Source organism: Nelumbo nucifera, chromosome 4 (genome assembly GCF_055504915.1).
Source record: "Nelumbo nucifera cultivar China Antique chromosome 4, China Antique-T2T, whole genome shotgun sequence".
Lineage (NCBI taxonomy): Eukaryota > Viridiplantae > Streptophyta > Magnoliopsida > Proteales > Nelumbonaceae > Nelumbo > Nelumbo nucifera.
The window spans coordinates 53,868,181-53,891,708 of NC_142652.1; the positions used below are offsets into that span (position 1 = coordinate 53,868,181).

General features: G+C 46.6%; 14 non-coding genes and 36 pseudogenes across 14 annotated transcripts; all 50 read right to left on the bottom strand.

Annotated features, from left to right (window-relative positions):
* Positions 1-155: 155 nt before the first annotated feature.
* On the bottom strand, positions 156-274 carry LOC148800189 (5S ribosomal RNA). Its single transcript, XR_016071652.1, has one exon. It is a non-coding gene; the product is annotated as a 5S ribosomal RNA (ribosomal RNA).
* A 355-nt stretch (positions 275-629) lies between these two features.
* Positions 630-748, bottom strand: LOC148800190 (5S ribosomal RNA). Its single transcript, XR_016072146.1, has one exon. It is a non-coding gene; the product is annotated as a 5S ribosomal RNA (ribosomal RNA).
* A 347-nt stretch (positions 749-1,095) lies between these two features.
* Positions 1,096-1,214, bottom strand: LOC148800191 (5S ribosomal RNA). Its single transcript, XR_016070615.1, has one exon. It is a non-coding gene; the product is annotated as a 5S ribosomal RNA (ribosomal RNA).
* Positions 1,215-1,569: 355 nt separating this feature from the next.
* LOC148800192 (5S ribosomal RNA) lies at positions 1,570-1,688 on the bottom strand (annotated as a pseudogene).
* Positions 1,689-2,042: 354 nt separating this feature from the next.
* Positions 2,043-2,161, bottom strand: LOC148800193 (5S ribosomal RNA). Its single transcript, XR_016073691.1, has one exon. It is a non-coding gene; the product is annotated as a 5S ribosomal RNA (ribosomal RNA).
* Positions 2,162-2,515: 354 nt separating this feature from the next.
* Positions 2,516-2,634, bottom strand: LOC148800194 (5S ribosomal RNA; annotated as a pseudogene).
* A 355-nt stretch (positions 2,635-2,989) lies between these two features.
* LOC148800195 (5S ribosomal RNA) lies at positions 2,990-3,108 on the bottom strand (annotated as a pseudogene).
* A 355-nt stretch (positions 3,109-3,463) lies between these two features.
* Positions 3,464-3,582, bottom strand: LOC148800196 (5S ribosomal RNA; annotated as a pseudogene).
* Positions 3,583-3,936: 354 nt separating this feature from the next.
* On the bottom strand, positions 3,937-4,055 carry LOC148800197 (5S ribosomal RNA; annotated as a pseudogene).
* A 354-nt stretch (positions 4,056-4,409) lies between these two features.
* Positions 4,410-4,528, bottom strand: LOC148800198 (5S ribosomal RNA; annotated as a pseudogene).
* A 354-nt stretch (positions 4,529-4,882) lies between these two features.
* Positions 4,883-5,001, bottom strand: LOC148800199 (5S ribosomal RNA; annotated as a pseudogene).
* Positions 5,002-5,348: 347 nt separating this feature from the next.
* Positions 5,349-5,467, bottom strand: LOC148800200 (5S ribosomal RNA). Its single transcript, XR_016070616.1, has one exon. It is a non-coding gene; the product is annotated as a 5S ribosomal RNA (ribosomal RNA).
* A 355-nt stretch (positions 5,468-5,822) lies between these two features.
* Positions 5,823-5,941, bottom strand: LOC148800201 (5S ribosomal RNA; annotated as a pseudogene).
* A 354-nt stretch (positions 5,942-6,295) lies between these two features.
* LOC148800202 (5S ribosomal RNA) lies at positions 6,296-6,414 on the bottom strand. The gene has a single exon (XR_016073692.1). It is a non-coding gene; the product is annotated as a 5S ribosomal RNA (ribosomal RNA).
* Positions 6,415-6,768: 354 nt separating this feature from the next.
* Positions 6,769-6,887, bottom strand: LOC148800203 (5S ribosomal RNA; annotated as a pseudogene).
* Positions 6,888-7,242: 355 nt separating this feature from the next.
* Positions 7,243-7,361, bottom strand: LOC148800204 (5S ribosomal RNA; annotated as a pseudogene).
* Positions 7,362-7,716: 355 nt separating this feature from the next.
* Positions 7,717-7,835, bottom strand: LOC148800205 (5S ribosomal RNA; annotated as a pseudogene).
* Positions 7,836-8,189: 354 nt separating this feature from the next.
* Positions 8,190-8,308, bottom strand: LOC148800206 (5S ribosomal RNA; annotated as a pseudogene).
* A 347-nt stretch (positions 8,309-8,655) lies between these two features.
* LOC148800207 (5S ribosomal RNA) lies at positions 8,656-8,774 on the bottom strand. The gene has a single exon (XR_016070617.1). It is a non-coding gene; the product is annotated as a 5S ribosomal RNA (ribosomal RNA).
* A 355-nt stretch (positions 8,775-9,129) lies between these two features.
* On the bottom strand, positions 9,130-9,248 carry LOC148800208 (5S ribosomal RNA; annotated as a pseudogene).
* A 354-nt stretch (positions 9,249-9,602) lies between these two features.
* On the bottom strand, positions 9,603-9,721 carry LOC148800209 (5S ribosomal RNA). Its single transcript, XR_016073693.1, has one exon. It is a non-coding gene; the product is annotated as a 5S ribosomal RNA (ribosomal RNA).
* A 354-nt stretch (positions 9,722-10,075) lies between these two features.
* LOC148800210 (5S ribosomal RNA) lies at positions 10,076-10,194 on the bottom strand (annotated as a pseudogene).
* Positions 10,195-10,549: 355 nt separating this feature from the next.
* Positions 10,550-10,668, bottom strand: LOC148800211 (5S ribosomal RNA; annotated as a pseudogene).
* Positions 10,669-11,023: 355 nt separating this feature from the next.
* Positions 11,024-11,142, bottom strand: LOC148800212 (5S ribosomal RNA; annotated as a pseudogene).
* Positions 11,143-11,496: 354 nt separating this feature from the next.
* Positions 11,497-11,615, bottom strand: LOC148800213 (5S ribosomal RNA; annotated as a pseudogene).
* A 354-nt stretch (positions 11,616-11,969) lies between these two features.
* LOC148800214 (5S ribosomal RNA) lies at positions 11,970-12,088 on the bottom strand (annotated as a pseudogene).
* A 354-nt stretch (positions 12,089-12,442) lies between these two features.
* LOC148800215 (5S ribosomal RNA) lies at positions 12,443-12,561 on the bottom strand (annotated as a pseudogene).
* Positions 12,562-12,908: 347 nt separating this feature from the next.
* On the bottom strand, positions 12,909-13,027 carry LOC148800216 (5S ribosomal RNA). Its single transcript, XR_016070619.1, has one exon. It is a non-coding gene; the product is annotated as a 5S ribosomal RNA (ribosomal RNA).
* Positions 13,028-13,382: 355 nt separating this feature from the next.
* LOC148800217 (5S ribosomal RNA) lies at positions 13,383-13,501 on the bottom strand (annotated as a pseudogene).
* Positions 13,502-13,855: 354 nt separating this feature from the next.
* Positions 13,856-13,974, bottom strand: LOC148800218 (5S ribosomal RNA). The gene has a single exon (XR_016073694.1). It is a non-coding gene; the product is annotated as a 5S ribosomal RNA (ribosomal RNA).
* A 354-nt stretch (positions 13,975-14,328) lies between these two features.
* LOC148800219 (5S ribosomal RNA) lies at positions 14,329-14,447 on the bottom strand (annotated as a pseudogene).
* Positions 14,448-14,802: 355 nt separating this feature from the next.
* On the bottom strand, positions 14,803-14,921 carry LOC148800220 (5S ribosomal RNA; annotated as a pseudogene).
* Positions 14,922-15,276: 355 nt separating this feature from the next.
* On the bottom strand, positions 15,277-15,395 carry LOC148800221 (5S ribosomal RNA; annotated as a pseudogene).
* Positions 15,396-15,749: 354 nt separating this feature from the next.
* On the bottom strand, positions 15,750-15,868 carry LOC148800222 (5S ribosomal RNA; annotated as a pseudogene).
* Positions 15,869-16,215: 347 nt separating this feature from the next.
* Positions 16,216-16,334, bottom strand: LOC148800223 (5S ribosomal RNA). Its single transcript, XR_016070620.1, has one exon. It is a non-coding gene; the product is annotated as a 5S ribosomal RNA (ribosomal RNA).
* A 355-nt stretch (positions 16,335-16,689) lies between these two features.
* Positions 16,690-16,808, bottom strand: LOC148800224 (5S ribosomal RNA; annotated as a pseudogene).
* A 354-nt stretch (positions 16,809-17,162) lies between these two features.
* Positions 17,163-17,281, bottom strand: LOC148800225 (5S ribosomal RNA). Its single transcript, XR_016073696.1, has one exon. It is a non-coding gene; the product is annotated as a 5S ribosomal RNA (ribosomal RNA).
* A 354-nt stretch (positions 17,282-17,635) lies between these two features.
* Positions 17,636-17,754, bottom strand: LOC148800226 (5S ribosomal RNA; annotated as a pseudogene).
* A 355-nt stretch (positions 17,755-18,109) lies between these two features.
* Positions 18,110-18,228, bottom strand: LOC148800227 (5S ribosomal RNA; annotated as a pseudogene).
* A 355-nt stretch (positions 18,229-18,583) lies between these two features.
* Positions 18,584-18,702, bottom strand: LOC148800228 (5S ribosomal RNA; annotated as a pseudogene).
* Positions 18,703-19,056: 354 nt separating this feature from the next.
* On the bottom strand, positions 19,057-19,175 carry LOC148800229 (5S ribosomal RNA; annotated as a pseudogene).
* Positions 19,176-19,529: 354 nt separating this feature from the next.
* Positions 19,530-19,648, bottom strand: LOC148800230 (5S ribosomal RNA; annotated as a pseudogene).
* Positions 19,649-20,002: 354 nt separating this feature from the next.
* On the bottom strand, positions 20,003-20,121 carry LOC148800231 (5S ribosomal RNA; annotated as a pseudogene).
* Positions 20,122-20,468: 347 nt separating this feature from the next.
* LOC148800232 (5S ribosomal RNA) lies at positions 20,469-20,587 on the bottom strand. The gene has a single exon (XR_016070621.1). It is a non-coding gene; the product is annotated as a 5S ribosomal RNA (ribosomal RNA).
* Positions 20,588-20,942: 355 nt separating this feature from the next.
* On the bottom strand, positions 20,943-21,061 carry LOC148800233 (5S ribosomal RNA; annotated as a pseudogene).
* Positions 21,062-21,415: 354 nt separating this feature from the next.
* LOC148800234 (5S ribosomal RNA) lies at positions 21,416-21,534 on the bottom strand. The gene has a single exon (XR_016073697.1). It is a non-coding gene; the product is annotated as a 5S ribosomal RNA (ribosomal RNA).
* A 354-nt stretch (positions 21,535-21,888) lies between these two features.
* LOC148800235 (5S ribosomal RNA) lies at positions 21,889-22,007 on the bottom strand (annotated as a pseudogene).
* A 355-nt stretch (positions 22,008-22,362) lies between these two features.
* On the bottom strand, positions 22,363-22,481 carry LOC148800236 (5S ribosomal RNA; annotated as a pseudogene).
* A 354-nt stretch (positions 22,482-22,835) lies between these two features.
* LOC148800237 (5S ribosomal RNA) lies at positions 22,836-22,954 on the bottom strand (annotated as a pseudogene).
* A 354-nt stretch (positions 22,955-23,308) lies between these two features.
* LOC148800238 (5S ribosomal RNA) lies at positions 23,309-23,427 on the bottom strand (annotated as a pseudogene).
* Between the last annotated feature and the right edge of the window lie 101 nt (positions 23,428-23,528).

Here is a 23,528-nt window from a genome sequence, read left to right on the forward strand (position 1 = left end):
GAATGCCAAAAGTCGAGTTCTTGCACGGTTCCCATTCAGTAATGACGATCGTGCCGCAAATGGTCCGAGTATCCGACGCTTTGTTTGCGTTTGTCTCACCGAAACGACAAATGGAATTGGCAAATACGATATCGAAATAAAATATTAATAAAATTGGGGTGCAACACGAGGACTTCCCAGGCGGTCAACCATCCAAGTACTACTCTCGCCCAAGCACGCTTAACTTCGGAGTTCTGATGGGATCCGGTGCATTAGTGCTGGTATGATCGCACCCGTTTAATTCATGCTCGCTTAGATCTTTATGAACTATCTTGCTCCCCTCCATTAATTGTTTTAGACTTGAAAAAACTGTGTATGCAGCCTTCCTCCCTTGGTAACCGTGCACAAGCTCCTACGTGAGCGGAGTGTTTGTTTTTCAGATCTGCCGGACCACCGGATAAATGCAATACTATCGCGGGGCCCACAATGCACGATGAATGCCAAAAGTCGAGTTCTTGCACGGTTCCCATTCAGTAATGACGATCGTGCCGCAAATGGTCCGAGTATCCGACGCGTTGTTTGCGTTTGTCTCGCCGAAACGACAAATGGAATTTGCAAACACGATATCGAAATAAAATATTAATAAAATTGGGGTGCAACACGAGGACTTCCAAAGAGGTCACCCATCCTAGTACTACTCTCGCCCAAGCACGCTTAACTTCGGAGTTCTGATGGGATCCGGTGCATTAGTGCTGGTATGATCGCACCCGTTTAATTCATGCTCGCTTAGATCTTTATGCACTATCTTGCGCCCCTCCATTAATTGTTTTAGACTTGAAAAAACTGTCTATGCAGCCTTCCTCCCTTGGTAACCGTGCACAAGCTCCTACGTGAGCGGAGTGTTTGCTTTTTAGATCTGCCGCACCACTGGAATAATATCGCGGGGCCCACAATGCACGACGAATGCCAAAAGCCCGGTTCTTGCATGGTTCCAATTCAGTAATGACGGTCGTGCCGCAAATGGTCCGAGTATTCGGCACGTTGTTTGCGTTTGTCTCGCCGAAACGACAAATGGAATTTGCAAACACGATATCGAAATAAAATATTAATAAAATTGGGGTGCAACACGAGGACTTCCCAAGAGGTCACCCATCCTACTACTACTCTCGCCCAAGCACACTTAACTTCGGAGTTCTGATGGGATCCGGTGCGTTAGTGCTTGTCTGATCGCACCCGTTTAATTCATGCTCGCTTAGATCTTTATGCACTCTCTTGCTCCCCTCCATTAATTGTTTTAGACTTGAAAAAATTGTGTATGCAGCCTTCCTCCCTTAGTAACCGTGCACAAGCTCCTACGTGGGTGGAGTGTTTGTTTTTCAGATCTGCCGCACCTCCGGATAATTGCAATACTATCGCGGGGCCCACAATGCATGACGAATGCCAAAAGCCCGGTTTTTGCACGGTTCCCATTCAGTAATGACGATCGTGCCGCAAATGGTCCGAGTATCCGACGCGTTGTTTGCGTTTGTCTCGCCGAAACGACAAATGGAATTTGCAAATACGATATCGAAATAAAATATTAATAAAATTGGGGTGCAACACGAGGACTTCCCAGAAGGTCACCCATCCTACTAGTACTCTCGCCCAAGCACGCTCGACTTCGGAGTTCTGATGGGATCCGATACATTAGTGCTGGTACGATCGCACCTGTTTAACTCATGCTCGCTTAGATCTTTAAGCACTATCTTGCTCCCCTCCATTAATTGTTTTAGACTTCAAAAAACTGTGTATGCAGCTTTCCCCCCTTGGTAACCGTGCACAAGCTCCTACGTGAGCGGAGTGTTTGCTTTTCAGATCTGCCGCAACCCCGGATAGATGCAATACTATCGCGGGGCCAACAATGCATGACGAATGCCGAAAGCCCGGTTATTGCACCGTTCCCATTCAGTAATGACGATCGTCCCGCGAGTGGTCCGAGTATCCGACGCGTTGTTTCCAGTTGTCTCGCCGAAACAACAAATGTAATTTGCAAATACAAATCAAAATAATATATTAATAAAATTGGGATGCAACACGAGGACTTCCCTGGAGGTCACCCATCCTAGTACTACTCTCGCCCAAGCACGCTTAACTTCGGAGTTCTGATGGGATCCGGTGCATTAGTGCTGGTGTGATCGCACCCGTTTAATTCATTCTCGTTTAGATCTTTATGCACTATTTTGCTCCCCTCCATTAATTGTTTTAGACTTGAAAAAATTTTGTATGCAGCCTTCCTCCCTTGGTAACCGTGCACAAGCTCTTACGTGAGCGGAGTGTTTGTTTCTCAGATCTGCCGCACCCCCGGATAGATGCAATACTATTGCGGGGCTGACAATGCATGACGAATGCCGAAAGCCCGGTTCTTGCACCGTTCCCATTCAGTAATGACGATCGTCCCGCAAGTGGTCCGAGTATCCGACGCGTTGTTTACAGTTGTCACGCCGAAACAACAAATGGAATTTGCAAATACAAATCAAAATAAAATATTAATAAAATTGGGGTGCAACACGAGGACTTCCCAGGAGATCACCCATCCTAATACTACTCTCGTTCAAGCATGCTTAACTTCGGTGTGCTGATGGGATCCGGTGCATTAGTGCTGGTATGATCGCACCCATTTAATTCATGCTCGCTTAGATCTTTATGCACTATTTTGCTCCCCTCCATTAATTGTTTTAGACTTGAAAAAAATGTGTATGCAGCCTTCTTCCCTTGGTAACCGTGCACAAGCTCCTACGTGAGCGGAGTGTTTGTTTTTCAGATCTGCAGCACCCCCGGATAAATGCAATACTATCGCGGGGCCCACAATGCACGACGAATGCCAAAAGCACGGTTTTTGCACGGTTCCCATTCTGTAATGACGATCGTGCCGCAAATGGTCCGAGTATCCGACGCGTTGTTTCCAGTTGTCTCGCCGAAACAACAAATGGAATTTGCAAATACGAAATCAAAATAAAATATTAATAAAATTGAGGTGCAACAAGAGGACTTCCCAGGAGGTCACCCTTCCTAGAAATACTCTCGCCCAAGCACTCTTAACTTCGGAGTTCTGATGGGATCCGGTGCATTAGTGCTGGTATGATCGCACCCGCTTAATTCATGCTCGCTTAGATCTTTATGCACTATCTTGCTCCCCTCCATTAATTGTTTTAGACTTGAAAAAACTGTGTATGCCGCCTTCTTCCCTTGGTAACCGTGCACAAGCTACTACGTGAGCGGAGTGTTTGCTTTTCAGATCTGCAGCACCCCCGGATAGATGCAATACTATCACGAGGCCCACAATGCATGACGAATGCCGAAAGCCCGGTTCTTGCACCGTTCCCATTCAGTAATGACGATCGCGCCGCAAGTGGTCCGAGTATCCGACGCGTTGTTTCCAGTTGTCTCGCCGAAACAACAAATGGAATTTGCAAATACGAAATCAAAATAAAATATTAATAAAATTGAGGTGCAACATGAGGACTTCCCAGGAGGTCACCCATCCTAGAACTACTCTCGCCCAAGCACGCTAAACTTCGGAGTTCTGATGGGATCCGGTGCATTAGTGCTGGTATGATCGAACCCATTTAATTCACGTTCGCTTAGATCCTTTTGCACTATCTTGCTCCCCTCCATTAATTGTTTTAGACTTGAAAAAACTGTGTATACCGCCTTCCTCCCTTGGTAACCGTGCACAAGCTCCTACGTGAGCGGAGTGTTTGCTTTTCAGATCTGCCGCACCCCCGGATAGATGCAATACTATCACGGGGCCCAGAATGCATGACGAATGCCGAAAGCCCGGTTCTTGCACCGTTCCCATTCAGTAATGACGATCGTGCCGCAAGTGGTCCGAGTATCCGACGCTTTGTTTCCAGTTGTCTCGCCGAAACAACAAATGGAATTTGCAAATACAAATAAAAAAAAAATATTAATAAAATTGGGGTGCAACACGAGGATTTCCCACGAGGTCACCCATCCTAATACTACACTCGGCCAAGCACGCTTAACTTCGGTGTGCTGATGGGATCCGGTGCATGAGTGCTGGTATGATCGCACCCATTTAATTCATGCTCGCTTAGATCTTTATGCAGTATCTTGATCCCCTCCATTAATTGTTTTAGACTTGAAAAAACTGTGTATGCCGCCTTCCTCCCTTGGTAACCGTGCACAAGCTCCTACGTGAGCGGAGTGTTTGCTTTTCAGATCTGCCGCACCGCCGGATTGATGCAATACTATCACGGGGCCCACAATGCATGACGAATGCCGAAAGCCCGGTTGTTGCACCGTTCCCATTCAGTAATGACGATCGTGCCACAAGTGGTCCGAGTATCCGACGCGTTGTTTCCAGTTGTCTCGCCGAAACAACAAATGGAATTTGCAAATACAAATCAAAATAAAATATTAATAAAATTGGGGTGCAACACGAGGACTTCCCAAGAGGTCACCCGTCCTAGTACTACTCTCGGCCAAGCACGTTTAACTTCAGAGTTCTGATGGGATCCGGTGCATTAGTGCTAGTATGGACGCACCCATTTAATTCATTCTCGCTTAGATCTTTATGCACTATCTTGCTCCCCTCCATTAATTGTTTTTGACTTGAAAAAACTGTGTATGCCGCCTTCCTCCCTTGGTAACCGTGCACAAGCTTTTACGTGAGCGGAGTGTTTGCTTTTCAGATCTGCCGCACCGCCGGATAGATGCAATACTATCACGGGGCCCACAATGCATGACGAATGCCGAAAGCCCGGTTCTTGCACCGTTCCCATTCAGTAATGACGATCGTGCCACAAGTGGTCCGAGTATCCGACGCGTTGTTTACAGTTGTCACGCCGAAACAACAAATGGAATTTGCAAATACAAATCAAAATAAAATATTAATAAAATTGGGGTGCAACACGAGGATTTCCCACGAGGTCACCCATCCTAGTACTACACTCGGCCAAGCACGCTTAACTTCGGTGTGCTGATGGGATCCGGTGCATGAGTGCTGGTATGATCGCACCCATTTAATTCATGCTCGCTTAGATCTTTATGCAGTATCTTGCTCCCCTCCATTAATTGTTTTAGACTTGAAAAAACTGTGTATGCAGCCTTCCTCCCTTGGTAACCGTGCACAAGCTCCTACGTGAGCGGAGTGTTTGCTTTTTAGATCTGCCGCACCACTGGAATACTATCGCGGGGCCCACAATGCACGACGAATGCCAAAAGCCCGGTTCTTGCATGGTTCCAATTCAGTAATGACGGTCGTGCCGCAAATGGTCCGAGTATTCGGCACGTTGTTTGCGTTTGTCTCGCCGAAACGACAAATGGAATTTGCAAACACGATATCGAAATAAAATATTAATAAAATTGGGGTGCAACACGAGGACTTCCCAAGAGGTCACCCATCCTACTACTACTCTCGCCCAAGCACACTTAACTTCGGAGTTCTGATGGGATCCGGTGCGTTAGTGCTTGTCTGATCGCACCCGTTTAATTCATGCTCGCTTAGATCTTTATGCACTCTCTTGCTCCCCTCCATTAATTGTTTTAGACTTGAAAAAATTGTGTATGCAGCCTTCCTCCCTTAGTAACCGTGCACAAGCTCCTACGTGGGTGGAGTGTTTGTTTTTCAGATCTGCCGCACCTCCGGATAGATGCAATACTATCGCGGGGCCCACAATGCATGACGAATGCCAAAAGCCCGGTTTTTGCACGGTTCCCATTCAGTAATGACGATCGTGCCGCAAATGGTCCGAGTATCCGACGCGTTGTTTGCGTTTGTCTCGCCGAAACGACAAATGGAATTTGCAAATACGATATCGAAATAAAATATTAATAAAATTGGGGTGCAACACGAGGACTTCCCAGAAGGTCACCCATCCTACTAGTACTCTCGCCCAAGCACGCTTAACTTCGGAGTTCTGATGGGATCCGATACATTAGTGCTGGTACGATCGCACCTGTTTAACTCATGCTCGCTTAGATCTTTAAGCACTATCTTGCTCCCCTCCATTAATTGTTTTAGACTTCAAAAAACTGTGTATGCAGCTTTCCCCCCTTGGTAACCGTGCACAAGCTCCTACGTGAGCGGAGTGTTTGCTTTTCAGATCTGCCGCAACCCCGGATAGATGCAATACTATCGCGGGGCCAACAATGCATGACGAATGCAGAAAGCCCGGTTATTGCACCGTTCCCATTCAGTAATGACGATCGTCCCGCGAGTGGTCCGAGTATCCGACGCGTTGTTTCCAGTTGTCTCGCCGAAACAACAAATGTAATTTGCAAATACAAATCAAAATAATATATTAATAAAATTGGGATGCAACACGAGGACTTCCCTGGAGGTCACCCATCCTAGTACTACTCTCGCCCAAGCACGCTTAACTTCGGAGTTCTGATGGGATCCGGTGCATTAGTGCTGGTGTGATCGCACCCGTTTAATTCATTCTCGTTTAGATCTTTATGCACTATTTTGCTCCCCTCCATTAATTGTTTTAGACTTGAAAAAATTTTGTATGCAGCCTTCCTCCCTTGGTAACCGTGCACAAGCTCTTACGTGAGCGGAGTGTTTGTTTCTCAGATCTGCCGCACCCCCGGATAGATGCAATACTATTGCGGGGCTGACAATGCATGACGAATGCCGAAAGCCCGGTTCTTGCACCGTTCCCATTCAGTAATGACGATCGTCCCGCAAGTGGTCCGAGTATCCGACGCGTTGTTTACAGTTGTCACGCTGAAACAACAAATGGAATTTGCAAATACAAATCAAAATAAAATATTAATAAAATTGGGGTGCAACACGAGGACTTCCCAGGAGATCACCCATCCTAATACTACTCTCGTTCAAGCATGCTTAACTTCAGTGTGCTGATGGGATCCGGTGCATTAGTGCTGGTATGATCGCACCCATTTAATTCATGCTCGCTTAGATCTTTATGCACTATTTTGCTCCCCTCCATTAATTGTTTTAGACTTGAAAAAAATGTGTATGCAGCCTTCTTCCCTTGGTAACCGTGCACAAGCTCCTACGTGAGCGGAGTGTTTGTTTTTCAGATCTGCAGCACCCCCGGATAAATGCAATACTATCGCGGGGCCCACAATGCACGACGAATGCCAAAAGCACGGTTTTTGCACGGTTCCCATTCTGTAATGACGATCGTGCCGCAAATGGTCCGAGTATCCGACGCGTTGTTTCCAGTTGTCTCGCCGAAACAACAAATGGAATTTGCAAATACGAAATCAAAATAAAATATTAATAAAATTGAGGTGCAACAAGAGGACTTCCCAGGAGGTCACCCTTCCTAGAAATACTCTCGCCCAAGCACTCTTAACTTCGGAGTTCTGATGGGATCCGGTGCATTAGTGCTGGTATGATCGCACCCGCTTAATTCATGCTCGCTTAGATCTTTATGCACTATCTTGCTCCCCTCCATTAATTGTTTTAGACTTGAAAAAACTGTGTATGCCGCCTTCTTCCCTTGGTAACCGTGCACAAGCTACTACGTGAGCGGAGTGTTTGCTTTTCAGATCTGCAGCACCCCCGGATAGATGCAATACTATCACGAGGCCCACAATGCATGACGAATGCCGAAAGCCCGGTTCTTGCACCGTTCCCATTCAGTAATGACGATCGCGCCGCAAGTGGTCCGAGTATCCGACGCGTTGTTTCCAGTTGTCTCGCCGAAACAACAAATGGAATTTGCAAATACGAAATCAAAATAAAATATTAATAAAATTGAGGTGCAACATGAGGACTTCCCAGGAGGTCACCCATCCTAGAACTACTCTCGCCGAAGCACGCTAAACTTCGGAGTTCTGATGGGATCCGGTGCATTAGTGCTGGTATGATCGAACCCATTTAATTCACGTTCGCTTAGATCCTTTTGCACTATCTTGCTCCCCTCCATTAATTGTTTTAGACTTGAAAAAACTGTGTATACCGCCTTCCTCCCTTGGTAACCGTGCACAAGCTCCTACGTGAGCGGAGTGTTTGCTTTTCAGATCTGCCGCACCCCCGGATAGATGCAATACTATCACGCGGCCCAGAATGCATGACGAATGCCGAAAGCCCGGTTCTTGCACCGTTCCCATTCAGTAATGACGATCGTGCCGCAAGTGGTCCGAGTATCCGACGCTTTGTTTCCAGTTGTCTCGCCGAAACAACAAATGGAATTTGCAAATACAAATAAAAAAAAAATATTAATAAAATTGGGGTGCAACACGAGGATTTCCCACGAGGTCACCCATCCTAATACTACACTCGGCCAAGCACGCTTAACTTCGGTGTGCTGATGGGATCCGGTGCATGAGTGCTGGTATGATCGCACCCATTTAATTCATGCTCGCTTAGATCTTTATGCAGTATCTTGCTCCCCTCCATTAATTGTTTTAGACTTGAAAAAACTGTGTATGCAGCCTTCCTCCCTTGGTAACCGTGCACAAGCTCCTACGTGAGCGGAGTGTTTGCTTTTTAGATCTGCCGCACCACTGGAATACTATCGCGCGGCCCACAATGCACGACGAATGCCAAAAGCCCGGTTCTTGCATGGTTCCAATTCAGTAATGACGGTCGTGCCGCAAATGGTCCGAGTATTCGGCACGTTGTTTGCGTTTGTCTCGCCGAAACGACAAATGGAATTTGCAAACACGATATCGAAATAAAATATTAATAAAATTGGGGTGCAACACGAGGACTTCCCAAGAGGTCACCCATCCTACTACTACTCTCGCCCAAGCACACTTAACTTCGGAGTTCTGATGGGATCCGGTGCGTTAGTGCTTGTCTGATCGCACCCGTTTAATTCATGCTCGCTTAGATCTTTATGCACTCTCTTGCTCCCCTCCATTAATTGTTTTAGACTTGAAAAAATTGTGTATGCAGCCTTCCTCCCTTAGTAACCGTGCACAAGCTCCTACGTGGGTGGAGTGTTTGTTTTTCAGATCTGCCGGACCTCCGGATAGATGCAATACTATCGCGGGGCCCACAATGCATGACGAATGCCAAAAGCCCGGTTTTTGCACGGTTCCCATTCAGTAATGACGATCGTGCCGCAAATGGTCCGAGTATCCGACGCGTTGTTTGCGTTTGTCTCGCCGAAACGACAAATGGAATTTGCAAATACGATATCGAAATAAAATATTAATAAAATTGGGGTGCAACACGAGGACTTCCCAGAAGGTCACCCATCCTACTAGTACTCTCGCCCAAGCACGCTTAACTTCGGAGTTCTGATGGGATCCGATACATTAGTGCTGGTACGATCGCACCTGTTTAACTCATGCTCGCTTAGATCTTTAAGCACTATCTTGCTCCCCTCCATTAATTGTTTTAGACTTCAAAAAACTGTGTATGCAGCTTTCCCCCCTTGGTAACCGTGCACAAGCTCCTACGTGAGCGGAGTGTTTGCTTTTCAGATCTGCCGCAACCCCGGATAGATGCAATACTATCGCGGGGCCAACAATGCATGACGAATGCCGAAAGCCCGGTTATTGCACCGTTCCCATTCAGTAATGACGATCGTCCCGCGAGTGGTCCGAGTATCCGACGCGTTGTTTCCAGTTGTCTCGCCGAAACAACAAATGTAATTTGCAAATACAAATCAAAATAATATATTAATAAAATTGGGATGCAACACGAGGACTTCCCTGGAGGTCACCCATCCTAGTACTACTCTCGCCCAAGCACGCTTAACTTCGGAGTTCTGATGGGATCCGGTGCATTAGTGCTGGTGTGATCGCACCCGTTTAATTCATTCTCGTTTAGATCTTTATGCACTATTTTGCTCCCCTCCATTAATTGTTTTAGACTTGAAAAAATTTTGTATGCAGCCTTCCTCCCTTGGTAACCGTGCACAAGCTCTTACGTGAGCGGAGTGTTTGTTTCTCAGATCTGCCGCACCCCCGGATAGATGCAATACTATTGCGGGGCTGACAATGCATGACGAATGCCGAAAGCCCGGTTCTTGCACCGTTCCCATTCAGTAATGACGATCGTCCCGCAAGTGGTCCGAGTATCCGACGCGTTGTTTACAGTTGTCACGCCGAAACAACAAATGGAATTTGCAAATACAAATCAAAATAAAATATTAATAAAATTGGGGTGCAACACGAGGACTTCCCAGGAGATCACCCATCCTAATACTACTCTCGTTCAAGCATGCTTAACTTCGGTGTGCTGATGGGATCCGGTGCATTAGTGCTGGTATGATCGCACCCATTTAATTCATGCTCGCTTAGATCTTTATGCACTATTTTGCTCCCCTCCATTAATTGTTTTAGACTTGAAAAAAATGTGTATGCAGCCTTCTTCCCTTGGTAACCGTGCACAAGCTCCTACGTGAGCGGAGTGTTTGTTTTTCAGATCTGCAGCACCCCCGGATAAATGCAATACTATCGCGGGGCCCACAATGCACGACGAATGCCAAAAGCACGGTTTTTGCACGGTTCCCATTCTGTAATGACGATCGTGCCGCAAATGGTCCGAGTATCCGACGCGTTGTTTCCAGTTGTCTCGCCGAAACAACAAATGGAATTTGCAAATACGAAATCAAAATAAAATATTAATAAAATTGAGGAGCAACAAGAGGACTTCCCAGGAGGTCACCCTTCCTAGAAATACTCTCGCCCAAGCACTCTTAACTTCGGAGTTCTGATGGGATCCGGTGCATTAGTGCTGGTATGATCGCACCCGCTTAATTCATGCTCGCTTAGATCTTTATGCACTATCTTGCTCCCCTCCATTAATTGTTTTAGACTTGAAAAAACTGTGTATGCCGCCATCTTCCCTTGGTAACCGTGCACAAGCTACTACGTGAGCGGAGTGTTTGCTTTTCAGATCTGCAGCACCCCCGGATAGATGCAATACTATCACGAGGCCCACAATGCATGACGAATGCCGAAAGCCCGGTTCTTGCACCGTTCCCATTCAGTAATGACGATCGCGCCGCAAGTGGTCCGAGTATCCGACGCGTTGTTTCCAGTTGTCTCGCCGAAACAACAAATGGAATTTGCAAATACGAAATCAAAATAAAATATTAATAAAATTGAGGTGCAACATGAGGACTTCCCAGGAGGTCACCCATCCTAGAACTACTCTCGCCGAAGCACGCTAAACTTCGGAGTTCTGATGGGATCCGGTGCATTAGTGCTGGTATGATCGAACCCATTTAATTCACGTTCGCTTAGATCCTTTTGCACTATCTTGCTCCCCTCCATTAATTGTTTTAGACTTGAAAAAACTGTGTATACCGCCTTCCTCCCTTGGTAACCGTGCACAAGCTCCTACGTGAGCGGAGTGTTTGCTTTTCAGATCTGCCGCACCCCCGGATAGATGCAATACTATCACGGGGCCCAGAATGCATGACGAATGCCGAAAGCCCGGTTCTTGCACCGTTCCCATTCAGTAATGACGATCGTGCCGCAAGTGGTCCGAGTATCCGACGCTTTGTTTCCAGTTGTCTCGCCGAAACAACAAATGGAATTTGCAAATACAAATAAAAAAAAAATATTAATAAAATTGGGGTGCAACACGAGGATTTCCCACGAGGTCACCCATCCTAATACTACACTCGGCCAAGCACGCTTAACTTCGGTGTGCTGATGGGATCCGGTGCATGAGTGCTGGTATGATCGCACCCATTTAATTCATGCTCGCTTAGATCTTTATGCAGTATCTTGATCCCCTCCATTAATTGTTTTAGACTTGAAAAAACTGTGTATGCCGCCTTCCTCCCTTGGTAACCGTGCACAAGCTCCTACGTGAGCGGAGTGTTTGCTTTTCAGATCTGCCGCACCGCCGGATTGATGCAATACTATCACGGGGCCCACAATGCATGACGAATGCCGAAAGCCCGGTTGTTGCACCGTTCCCATTCAGTAATGACGATCGTGCCACAAGTGGTCCGAGTATCCGACGCGTTGTTTCCAGTTGTCTCGCCGAAACAACAAATGGAATTTGCAAATACAAATCAAAATAAAATATTAATAAAATTGGGGTGCAACACGAGGACTTCCCAAGAGGTCACCCGTCCTAGTACTACTCTCGGCCAAGCACGTTTAACTTCAGAGTTCTGATGGGATCCGGTGCATTAGTGCTAGTATGGACGCACCCATTTAATTCATTCTCGCTTAGATCTTTATGCACTATCTTGCTCCCCTCCATTAATTGTTTTTGACTTGAAAAAACTGTGTATGCCGCCTTCCTCCCTTGGTAACCGTGCACAAGCTTTTACGTGAGCGGAGTGTTTGCTTTTCAGATCTGCCGCACCGCCGGATAGATGCAATACTATCACGGGGCCCACAATGCATGACGAATGCCGAAAGCCCGGTTCTTGCACCGTTCCCATTCAGTAATGACGATCGTGCCACAAGTGGTCCGAGTATCCGACGCGTTGTTTACAGTTGTCACGCCGAAACAACAAATGGAATTTGCAAATACAAATCAAAATAAAATATTAATAAAATTGGGGTGCAACACGAGGATTTCCCACGAGGTCACCCATCCTAGTACTACACTCGGCCAAGCACGCTTAACTTCGGTGGGCTGATGGGATCCGGTGCATGAGTGCTGGTATGATCGCACCCATTTAATTCATGCTCGCTTAGATCTTTATGCAGTATCTTGCTCCCCTCCATTAATTGTTTTAGACTTGAAAAAACTGTGTATGCAGCCTTCCTCCCTTGGTAACCGTGCACAAGCTCCTACGTGAGCGGAGTGTTTGCTTTTTAGATCTGCCGCACCACTGGAATACTATCGCGGGGCCCACAATGCACGACGAATGCCAAAAGCCCGGTTCTTGCATGGTTCCAATTCAGTAATGACGGTCGTGCCGCAAATGGTCCGAGTATTCGGCACGTTGTTTGCGTTTGTCTCGCCGAAACGACAAATGGAATTTGCAAACACGATATCGAAATAAAATATTAATAAAATTGGGGTGCAACACGAGGACTTCCCAAGAGGTCACCCATCCTACTACTACTCTCGCCCAAGCACACTTAACTTCGGAGTTCTGATGGGATCCGGTGCGTTAGTGCTTGTCTGATCGCACCCGTTTAATTCATGCTCGCTTAGATCTTTATGCACTCTCTTGCTCCCCTCCATTAATTGTTTTAGACTTGAAAAAATTGTGTATGCAGCCTTCCTCCCTTAGTAACCGTGCACAAGCTCCTACGTGGGTGGAGTGTTTGTTTTTCAGATCTGCCGCACCTCCGGATAGATGCAATACTATCGCGGGGCCCACAATGCATGACGAATGCCAAAAGCCCGGTTTTTGCACGGTTCCCATTCAGTAATGACGATCGTGCCGCAAATGGTCCGAGTATCCGACGCGTTGTTTGCGTTTGTCTCGCCGAAACGACAAATGGAATTTGCAAATACGATATCGAAATAAAATATTAATAAAATTGGGGTGCAACACGAGGACTTCCCAGAAGGTCACCCATCCTACTAGTACTCTCGCCCAAGCACGCTTAACTTCGGAGTTCTGATGGGATCCGATACATTAGTGCTGGTACGATCGCACCTGTTTAACTCATGCTCGCTTAGATCTTTAAGCACTATCTTGCTCCCCTCCATTAATTGTTTTAGACTTCAAAAAACTGTGTATGCAGCTTTCCCCCCTTGGTAACCGTGCACAAGCTCCTACGTGAGCGGAGTGTTTGCTTTTCAGATCTGCCGCAACCCCGGATAGATGCAATACTATCGCGGGGCCAACAATGCATGACGAATGCCGAAAGCCCGGTTATTGCACCGTTCCCATTCAGTAATGACGATCGTCCCGCGAGTGGTCCGAGTATCCGACGCGTTGTTTCCAGTTGTCTCGCCGAAACAACAAATGTAATTTGCAAATACAAATCAAAATAATATATTAATAAAATTGGGATGCAACACGAGGACTTCCCTGGAGGTCACCCATCCTAGTACTACTCTCGCCCAAGCACGCTTAACTTCGGAGTTCTGATGGGATCCGGTGCATTAGTGCTGGTGTGATCGCACCCGTTTAATTCATTCTCGTTTAGATCTTTATGCACTATTTTGCTCCCCTCCATTAATTGTTTTAGACTTGAAAAAATTTTGTATGCAGCCTTCCTCCCTTGGTAACCGTGCACAAGCTCTTACGTGAGCGGAGTGTTTGTTTCTCAGATCTGCCGCACCCCCGGATAGATGCAATACTATTGCGGGGCTGACAATGCATGACGAATGCCGAAAGCCCGGTTCTTGCACCGTTCCCATTCAGTAATGACGATCGTCCCGCAAGTGGTCCGAGTATCCGACGCGTTGTTTACAGTTGTCACGCCGAAACAACAAATGGAATTTGCAAATACAAATCAAAATAAAATATTAATAAAATTGGGGTGCAACACGAGGACTTCCCAGGAGATCACCCATCCTAATACTACTCTCGTTCAAGCATGCTTAACTTCGGTGTGCTGATGGGATCCGGTGCATTAGTGCTGGTATGATCGCACCCATTTAATTCATGCTCGCTTAGATCTTTATGCACTATTTTGCTCCCCTCCATTAATTGTTTTAGACTTGAAAAAAATGTGTATGCAGCCTTCTTCCCTTGGTAACCGTGCACAAGCTCCTACGTGAGCGGAGTGTTTGTTTTTCAGATCTGCAGCACCCCCGGATAAATGCAATACTATCGCGGGGCCCACAATGCACGACGAATGCCAAAAGCACGGTTTTTGCACGGTTCCCATTCTGTAATGACGATCGTGCCGCAAATGGTCCGAGTATCCGACGCGTTGTTTCCAGTTGTCTCGCCGAAACAACAAATGGAATTTGCAAATACGAAATCAAAATAAAATATTAATAAAATTGAGGTGCAACAAGAGGACTTCCCAGGAGGTCACCCTTCCTAGAAATACTCTCGCCCAAGCACTCTTAACTTCGGAGTTCTGATGGGATCCGGTGCATTAGTGCTGGTATGATCGCACCCGCTTAATTCATGCTCGCTTAGATCTTTATGCACTATCTTGCTCCCCTCCATTAATTGTTTTAGACTTGAAAAAACTGTGTATGCCGCCTTCTTCCCTTGGTAACCGTGCACAAGCTACTACGTGAGCGGAGTGTTTGCTTTTCAGATCTGCAGCACCCCCGGATAGATGCAATACTATCACGAGGCCCACAATGCATGACGAATGCCGAAAGCCCGGTTCTTGCACCGTTCCCATTCAGTAATGACGATCGCGCCGCAAGTGGTCCGAGTATCCGACGCGTTGTTTCCAGTTGTCTCGCCGAAACAACAAATGGAATTTGCAAATACGAAATCAAAATAAAATATTAATAAAATTGAGGTGCAACATGAGGACTTCCCAGGAGGTCACCCATCCTAGAACTACTCTCGCCGAAGCACGCTAAACTTCGGAGTTCTGATGGGATCCGGTGCATTAGTGCTGGTATGATCGAACCCATTTAATTCACGTTCGCTTAGATCCTTTTGCACTATCTTGCTCCCCTCCATTAATTGTTTTAGACTTGAAAAAACTGTGTATACCGCCTTCCTCCCTTGGTAACCGTGCACAAGCTCCTACGTGAGCGGAGTGTTTGCTTTTCAGATCTGCCGCACCCCCGGATAGATGCAATACTATCACGCGGCCCAGAATGCATGACGAATGCCGAAAGCCCGGTTCTTGCACCGTTCCCATTCAGTAATGACGATCGTGCCGCAAGTGGTCCGAGTATCCGACGCTTTGTTTCCAGTTGTCTCGCCGAAACAACAAATGGAATTTGCAAATACAAATAAAAAAAAAATATTAATAAAATTGGGGTGCAACACGAGGATTTCCCACGAGGTCACCCATCCTAATACTACACTCGGCCAAGCACGCTTAACTTCGGTGTGCTGATGGGATCCGGTGCATGAGTGCTGGTATGATCGCACCCATTTAATTCATGCTCGCTTAGATCTTTATGCAGTATCTTGCTCCCCTCCATTAATTGTTTTAGACTTGAAAAAACTGTGTATGCAGCCTTCCTCCCTTGGTAACCGTGCACAAGCTCCTACGTGAGCGGAGTGTTTGCTTTTTAGATCTGCCGCACCACTGGAATACTATCGCGCGGCCCACAATGCACGACGAATGCCAAAAGCCCGGTTCTTGCATGGTTCCAATTCAGTAATGACGGTCGTGCCGCAAATGGTCCGAGTATTCGGCACGTTGTTTGCGTTTGTCTCGCCGAAACGACAAATGGAATTTGCAAACACGATATCGAAATAAAATATTAATAAAATTGGGGTGCAACACGAGGACTTCCCAAGAGGTCACCCATCCTACTACTACTCTCGCCCAAGCACACTTAACTTCGGAGTTCTGATGGGATCCGGTGCGTTAGTGCTTGTCTGATCGCACCCGTTTAATTCATGCTCGCTTAGATCTTTATGCACTCTCTTGCTCCCCTCCATTAATTGTTTTAGACTTGAAAAAATTGTGTATGCAGCCTTCCTCCCTTAGTAACCGTGCACAAGCTCCTACGTGGGTGGAGTGTTTGTTTTTCAGATCTGCCGGACCTCCGGATAGATGCAATACTATCGCGGGGCCCACAATGCATGACGAATGCCAAAAGCCCGGTTTTTGCACGGTTCCCATTCAGTAATGACGATCGTGCCGCAAATGGTCCGAGTATCCGACGCGTTGTTTGCGTTTGTCTCGCCGAAACGACAAATGGAATTTGCAAATACGATATCGAAATAAAATATTAATAAAATTGGGGTGCAACACGAGGACTTCCCAGAAGGTCACCCATCCTACTAGTACTCTCGCCCAAGCACGCTTAACTTCGGAGTTCTGATGGGATCCGATACATTAGTGCTGGTACGATCGCACCTGTTTAACTCATGCTCGCTTAGATCTTTAAGCACTATCTTGCTCCCCTCCATTAATTGTTTTAGACTTCAAAAAACTGTGTATGCAGCTTTCCCCCCTTGGTAACCGTGCACAAGCTCCTACGTGAGCGGAGTGTTTGCTTTTCAGATCTGCCGCAACCCCGGATAGATGCAATACTATCGCGGGGCCAACAATGCATGACGAATGCCGAAAGCCCGGTTATTGCACCGTTCCCATTCAGTAATGACGATCGTCCCGCGAGTGGTCCGAGTATCCGACGCGTTGTTTCCAGTTGTCTCGCCGAAACAACAAATGTAATTTGCAAATACAAATCAAAATAATATATTAATAAAATTGGGATGCAACACGAGGACTTCCCTGGAGGTCACCCATCCTAGTACTACTCTCGCCCAAGCACGCTTAACTTCGGAGTTCTGATGGGATCCGGTGCATTAGTGCTGGTGTGATCGCACCCGTTTAATTCATTCTCGTTTAGATCTTTATGCACTATTTTGCTCCCCTCCATTAATTGTTTTAGACTTGAAAAAATTTTGTATGCAGCCTTCCTCCCTTGGTAACCGTGCACAAGCTCTTACGTGAGCGGAGTGTTTGTTTCTCAGATCTGCCGCACCCCCGGATAGATGCAATACTATTGCGGGGCTGACAATGCATGACGAATGCCGAAAGCCCGGTTCTTGCACCGTTCCCATTCAGTAATGACGATCGTCCCGCAAGTGGTCCGAGTATCCGACGCGTTGTTTACAGTTGTCACGCCGAAACAACAAATGGAATTTGCAAATACAAATCAAAATAAAATATTAATAAAATTGGGGTGCAACACGAGGACTTCCCAGGAGATCACCCATCCTAATACTACTCTCGTTCAAGCATGCTTAACTTCGGTGTGCTGATGGGATCCGGTGCATTAGTGCTGGTATGATCGCACCCATTTAATTCATGCTCGCTTAGATCTTTATGCACTATTTTGCTCCCCTCCATTAATTGTTTTAGACTTGAAAAAAATGTGTATGCAGCCTTCTTCCCTTGGTAACCGTGCACAAGCTCCTACGTGAGCGGAGTGTTTGTTTTTCAGATCTGCAGCACCCCCGGATAAATGCAATACTATCGCGGGGCCCACAATGCACGACGAATGCCAAAAGCACGGTTTTTGCACGGTTCCCATTCTGTAATGACGATCGTGCCGCAAATGGTCCGAGTATCCGACGCGTTGTTTCCAGTTGTCTCGCCGAAACAACAAATGGAATTTGCAAATACGAAATCAAAATAAAATATTAATAAAATTGAGGAGCAACAAGAGGACTTCCCAGGAGGTCACCCTTCCTAGAAATACTCTCGCCCAAGCACTCTTAACTTCGGAGTTCTGATGGGATCCGGTGCATTAGTGCTGGTATGATCGCACCCGCTTAATTCATGCTCGCTTAGATCTTTATGCACTATCTTGCTCCCCTCCATTAATTGTTTTAGACTTGAAAAAACTGTGTATGCCGCCATCTTCCCTTGGTAACCGTGCACAAGCTACTACGTGAGCGGAGTGTTTGCTTTTCAGATCTGCAGCACCCCCGGATAGATGCAATACTATCACGAGGCCCACAATGCATGACGAATGCCGAAAGCCCGGTTCTTGCACCGTTCCCATTCAGTAATGACGATCGCGCCGCAAGTGGTCCGAGTATCCGACGCGTTGTTTCCAGTTGTCTCGCCGAAACAACAAATGGAATTTGCAAATACGAAATCAAAATAAAATATTAATAAAATTGAGGTGCAACATGAGGACTTCCCAAGAGGTCACCCATCCTAGAACTACTCTCGGCCAAGCACGTTTAAATTCAGAGTTCTGATGGGATCCGGTGCATTAGTGCTAGTATGGACGCACCCATTTAATTCATTCTCGCTTAGATCTTTATGCACTATCTTGCTCCCCTCCATTAATTGTTTTAGACTTGAAAAAACTGTGTATGCCGCCTTCCTCCCTTGGTAACCGTGCACAAGCTTTTACGTGAGCGGAGTGTTTGCTTTTCAGATCTGCCGCACCGCCGGATAGATGCAATACTATCACGGGGCCCACAATGCATGACGAATGCCGAAAGCCCGGTTCTTGCACCGTTCCCATTCAGTAATGACGATCGTGCCACAAGTGGTCCGAGTATCCGACGCGTTGTTTACAGTTGTCACGCCGAAACAACAAATGGAATTTGCAAATACAAATCAAAATAAAATATTAATAAAATTGGGGTGCAACACGAGGATTTCCCACGAGGTCACCCATCCTAGTACTACACTCGGCCAAGCACGCTTAACTTCGGTGTGCTGATGGGATCCGGTGCATGAGTGCTGGTATGATCGCACCCATTTAATTCATGCTCGCTTAGATCTTTATGCAGTATCTTGCTCCCCTCCATTAATTGTTTTAGACTTGAAAAAACTGTGTATGCCGCCTTCCTCCCTTGGTAACCGTGCACAAGCTCCTACGTGAGCGGAGTGTTTGCTTTTCAGATCTGCCGCACCGCCGGATTGATGCAATACTATCACGGGGCCCACAATGCATGACGAATGCCGAAAGCCCGGTTGTTGCACCGTTCCCATTCAGTAATGACGATCGTGCCACAAGTGGTCCGAGTATCCGACGCGTTGTTTCCAGTTGTCTCGCCGAAACAACAAATGGAATTTGCAAATACAAATCAAAATAAAATATTAATAAAATTGGGGTGCAACACGAGGACTTCCCAAGAGGTCACCCGTCCTAGTACTACTCTCGGCCAAGCACGTTTAACTTCAGAGTTCTGATGGGATCCGGTGCATTAGTGCTAGTATGGACGCACCCATTTAATTCATTCTCGCTTAGATCTTTATGCACTATCTTGCTCCCCTCCATTAATTGTTTTAGACTTGAAAAAACTGTGTATGCCGCCTTCCTCCCTTGGTAACCGTGCACAAGCTTTTACGTGAGTGGAGTGTTTGCTTTTCAGATCTGCCGCACCGCCGGATAGATGCAATACTATCACGGGGCCCACAATGCATGACGAATGCCGAAAGCCCGGTTCTTGCACCGTTCCCATTCAGTAATGACGATCGTGCCACAAGTGGTCCGAGTATCCGACGCGTTGTTTACAGTTGTCACGCCGAAACAACAAATGGAATTTGCAAATACAAATCAAAATAAAATATTAATAAAATTGGGGTGCAACACGAGGATTTCCCACGAGGTCACCCATCCTAGTACTACACTCGGCCAAGCACGCTTAACTTCGGTGGGCTGATGGGATCCGGTGCATGAGTGCTGGTATGATCGCACCCATTTAATTCATGCTCGCTTAGATCTTTATGCAGTATCTTGCTCCCCTCCATTAATTGTTTTAGACTTGAAAAAACTGTGTATGCAGCCTTCCTCCCTTGGTCACCGTGCACAAGCTCCTACGTGAGCGGAGTGTTTGCTTTTTAGATCTGCCGCACCACTGGAATACTATCGCGGGGCCCACAATGCACGACGAATGCCAAAAGCCCGGTTCTTGCATGGTTCCAATTCAGTAATGACGGTCGTGCCGCAAATGGTCCGAGTATTCGGCACGTTGTTTGCGTTTGTCTCGCCGAAACGACAAATGGAATTTGCAAACACGATATCGAAATAAAATATTAATAAAATTGGGGTGCAACACGAGGACTTCCCAAGAGGTCACCCATCCTACTACTACTCTCGCCCAAGCACACTTAACTTCGGAGTTCTGATGGGATCCGGTGCGTTAGTGCTTGTCTGATCGCACCCGTTTAATTCATGCTCGCTTAGATCTTTATGCACTCTCTTGCTCCCCTCCATTAATTGTTTTAGACTTGAAAAAATTGTGTATGCAGCCTTCCTCCCTTAGTAACCGTGCACAAGCTCCTACGTGGGTGGAGTGTTTGTTTTTCAGATCTGCCGCACCTCCGGATAGATGCAATACTATCGCGGGGCCCACAATGCATGACGAATGCCAAAAGCCCGGTTTTTGCACGGTTCCCATTCAGTAATGACGATCGTGCCGCAAATGGTCCGAGTATCCGACGCGTTGTTTGCGTTTGTCTCGCCGAAACGACAAATGGAATTTGCAAATACGATATCGAAATAAAATATTAATAAAATTGGGGTGCAACACGAGGACTTCCCAGAAGGTCACCCATCCTACTAGTACTCTCGCCCAAGCACGCTTAACTTCGGAGTTCTGATGGGATCCGATACATTAGTGCTGGTACGATCGCACCTGTTTAACTCATGCTCGCTTAGATCTTTAAGCACTATCTTGCTCCCCTCCATTAATTGTTTTAGACTTCAAAAAACTGTGTATGCAGCTTTCCCCCCTTGGTAACCGTGCACAAGCTCCTACGTGAGCGGAGTGTTTGCTTTTCAGATCTGCCGCAACCCCGGATAGATGCAATACTATCGCGGGGCCAACAATGCATGACGAATGCCGAAAGCCCGGTTATTGCACCGTTCCCATTCAGTAATGACGATCGTCCCGCGAGTGGTCCGAGTATCCGACGCGTTGTTTCCAGTTGTCTCGCCGAAACAACAAATGTAATTTGCAAATACAAATCAAAATAATATATTAATAAAATTGGGATGCAACACGAGGACTTCCCTGGAGGTCACCCATCCTAGTACTACTCTCGCCCAAGCACGCTTAACTTCGGAGTTCTGATGGGATCCGGTGCATTAGTGCTGGTGTGATCGCACCCGTTTAATTCATTCTCGTTTAGATCTTTATGCACTATTTTGCTCCCCTCCATTAATTGTTTTAGACTTGAAAAAATTTTGTATGCAGCCTTCCTCCCTTGGTAACCGTGCACAAGCTCTTACGTGAGCGGAGTGTTTGTTTCTCAGATCTGCCGCACCCCCGGATAGATGCAATACTATTGCGGGGCTGACAATGCATGACGAATGCCGAAAGCCCGGTTCTTGCACCGTTCCCATTCAGTAATGACGATCGTCCCGCAAGTGGTCCGAGTATCCGACGCGTTGTTTACAGTTGTCACGCCGAAACAACAAATGGAATTTGCAAATACAAATCAAAATAAAATATTAATAAAATTGGGGTGCAACACGAGGACTTCCCAGGAGATCACCCATCCTAATACTACTCTCGTTCAAGCATGCTTAACTTCGGTGTGCTGATGGGATCCGGTGCATTAGTGCTGGTATGATCGCACCCATTTAATTCATGCTCGCTTAGATCTTTATGCACTATTTTGCTCCCCTCCATTAATTGTTTTAGACTTGAAAAAAATGTGTATGCAGCCTTCTTCCCTTGGTAACCGTGCACAAGCTCCTACGTGAGCGGAGTGTTTGTTTTTCAGATCTGCAGCACCCCCGGATAAATGCAATACTATCGCGGGGCCCACAATGCACGACGAATGCCAAAAGCACGGTTTTTGCACGGTTCCCATTCTGTAATGACGATCGTGCCGCAAATGGTCCGAGTATCCGACGCGTTGTTTCCAGTTGTCTCGCCGAAACAACAAATGGAATTTGCAAATACGAAATCAAAATAAAATATTAATAAAATTGAGGTGCAACAAGAGGACTTCCCAGGAGGTCACCCTTCCTAGAAATACTCTCGCCCAAGCACTCTTAACTTCGGAGTTCTGATGGGATCCGGTGCATTAGTGCTGGTATGATCGCACCCGCTTAATTCATGCTCGCTTAGATCTTTATGCACTATCTTGCTCCCCTCCATTAATTGTTTTAGACTTGAAAAAACTGTGTATGCCGCCTTCTTCCCTTGGTAACCGTGCACAAGCTACTACGTGAGCGGAGTGTTTGCTTTTCAGATCTGCAGCACCCCCGGATAGATGCAATACTATCACGAGGCCCACAATGCATGACGAATGCCGAAAGCCCGGTTCTTGCACCGTTCCCATTCAGTAATGACGATCGCGCCACAAGTGGTCCGAGTATCCGACGCGTTGTTTCCAGTTGTCTCGCCGAAACAACAAATGGAATTTGCAAATACAAATCAAAATAAAATATTAATAAAATTGGGGTGCAACACGAGGACTTCCCAAGAGGTCACCCGTCCTAGTACTACTCTCGGCCAAGCACGTTTAACTTCAGAGTTCTGATGGGATCCGGTGCATTAGTGCTAGTATGGACGCACCCATTTAATTCATTCTCGCTTAGATCTTTATGCACTATCTTGCTCCCCTCCATTAATTGTTTTAGACTTGAAAAAACTGTGTATGCCGCCTTCCTCCCTTGGTAACCGTGCACAAGCTTTTACGTGAGTGGAGTGTTTGCTTTTCAGATCTGCCGCACCGCCGGATAGATGCAATACTATCACGGGGCCCACAATGCATGACGAATGCCGAAAGCCCGGTTCTTGCACCGTTCCCATTCAGTAATGACGATCGTGCCACAAGTGGTCCGAGTATCCGACGCGTTGTTTACAGTTGTCACGCCGAAACAACAAATGGAATTTGCAAATACAAATCAAAATAAAATATTAATAAAATTGGGGTGCAACACGAGGATTTCCCACGAGGTCACCCATCCTAGTACTACACTCGGCCAAGCACGCTTAACTTCGGTGGGCTGATGGGATCCGGTGCATGAGTGCTGGTATGATCGCACCCATTTAATTCATGCTCGCTTAGATCTTTATGCAGTATCTTGCTCCCCTCCATTAATTGTTTTAGACTTGAAAAAACTGTGTATGCAGCCTTCCTCCCTTGGT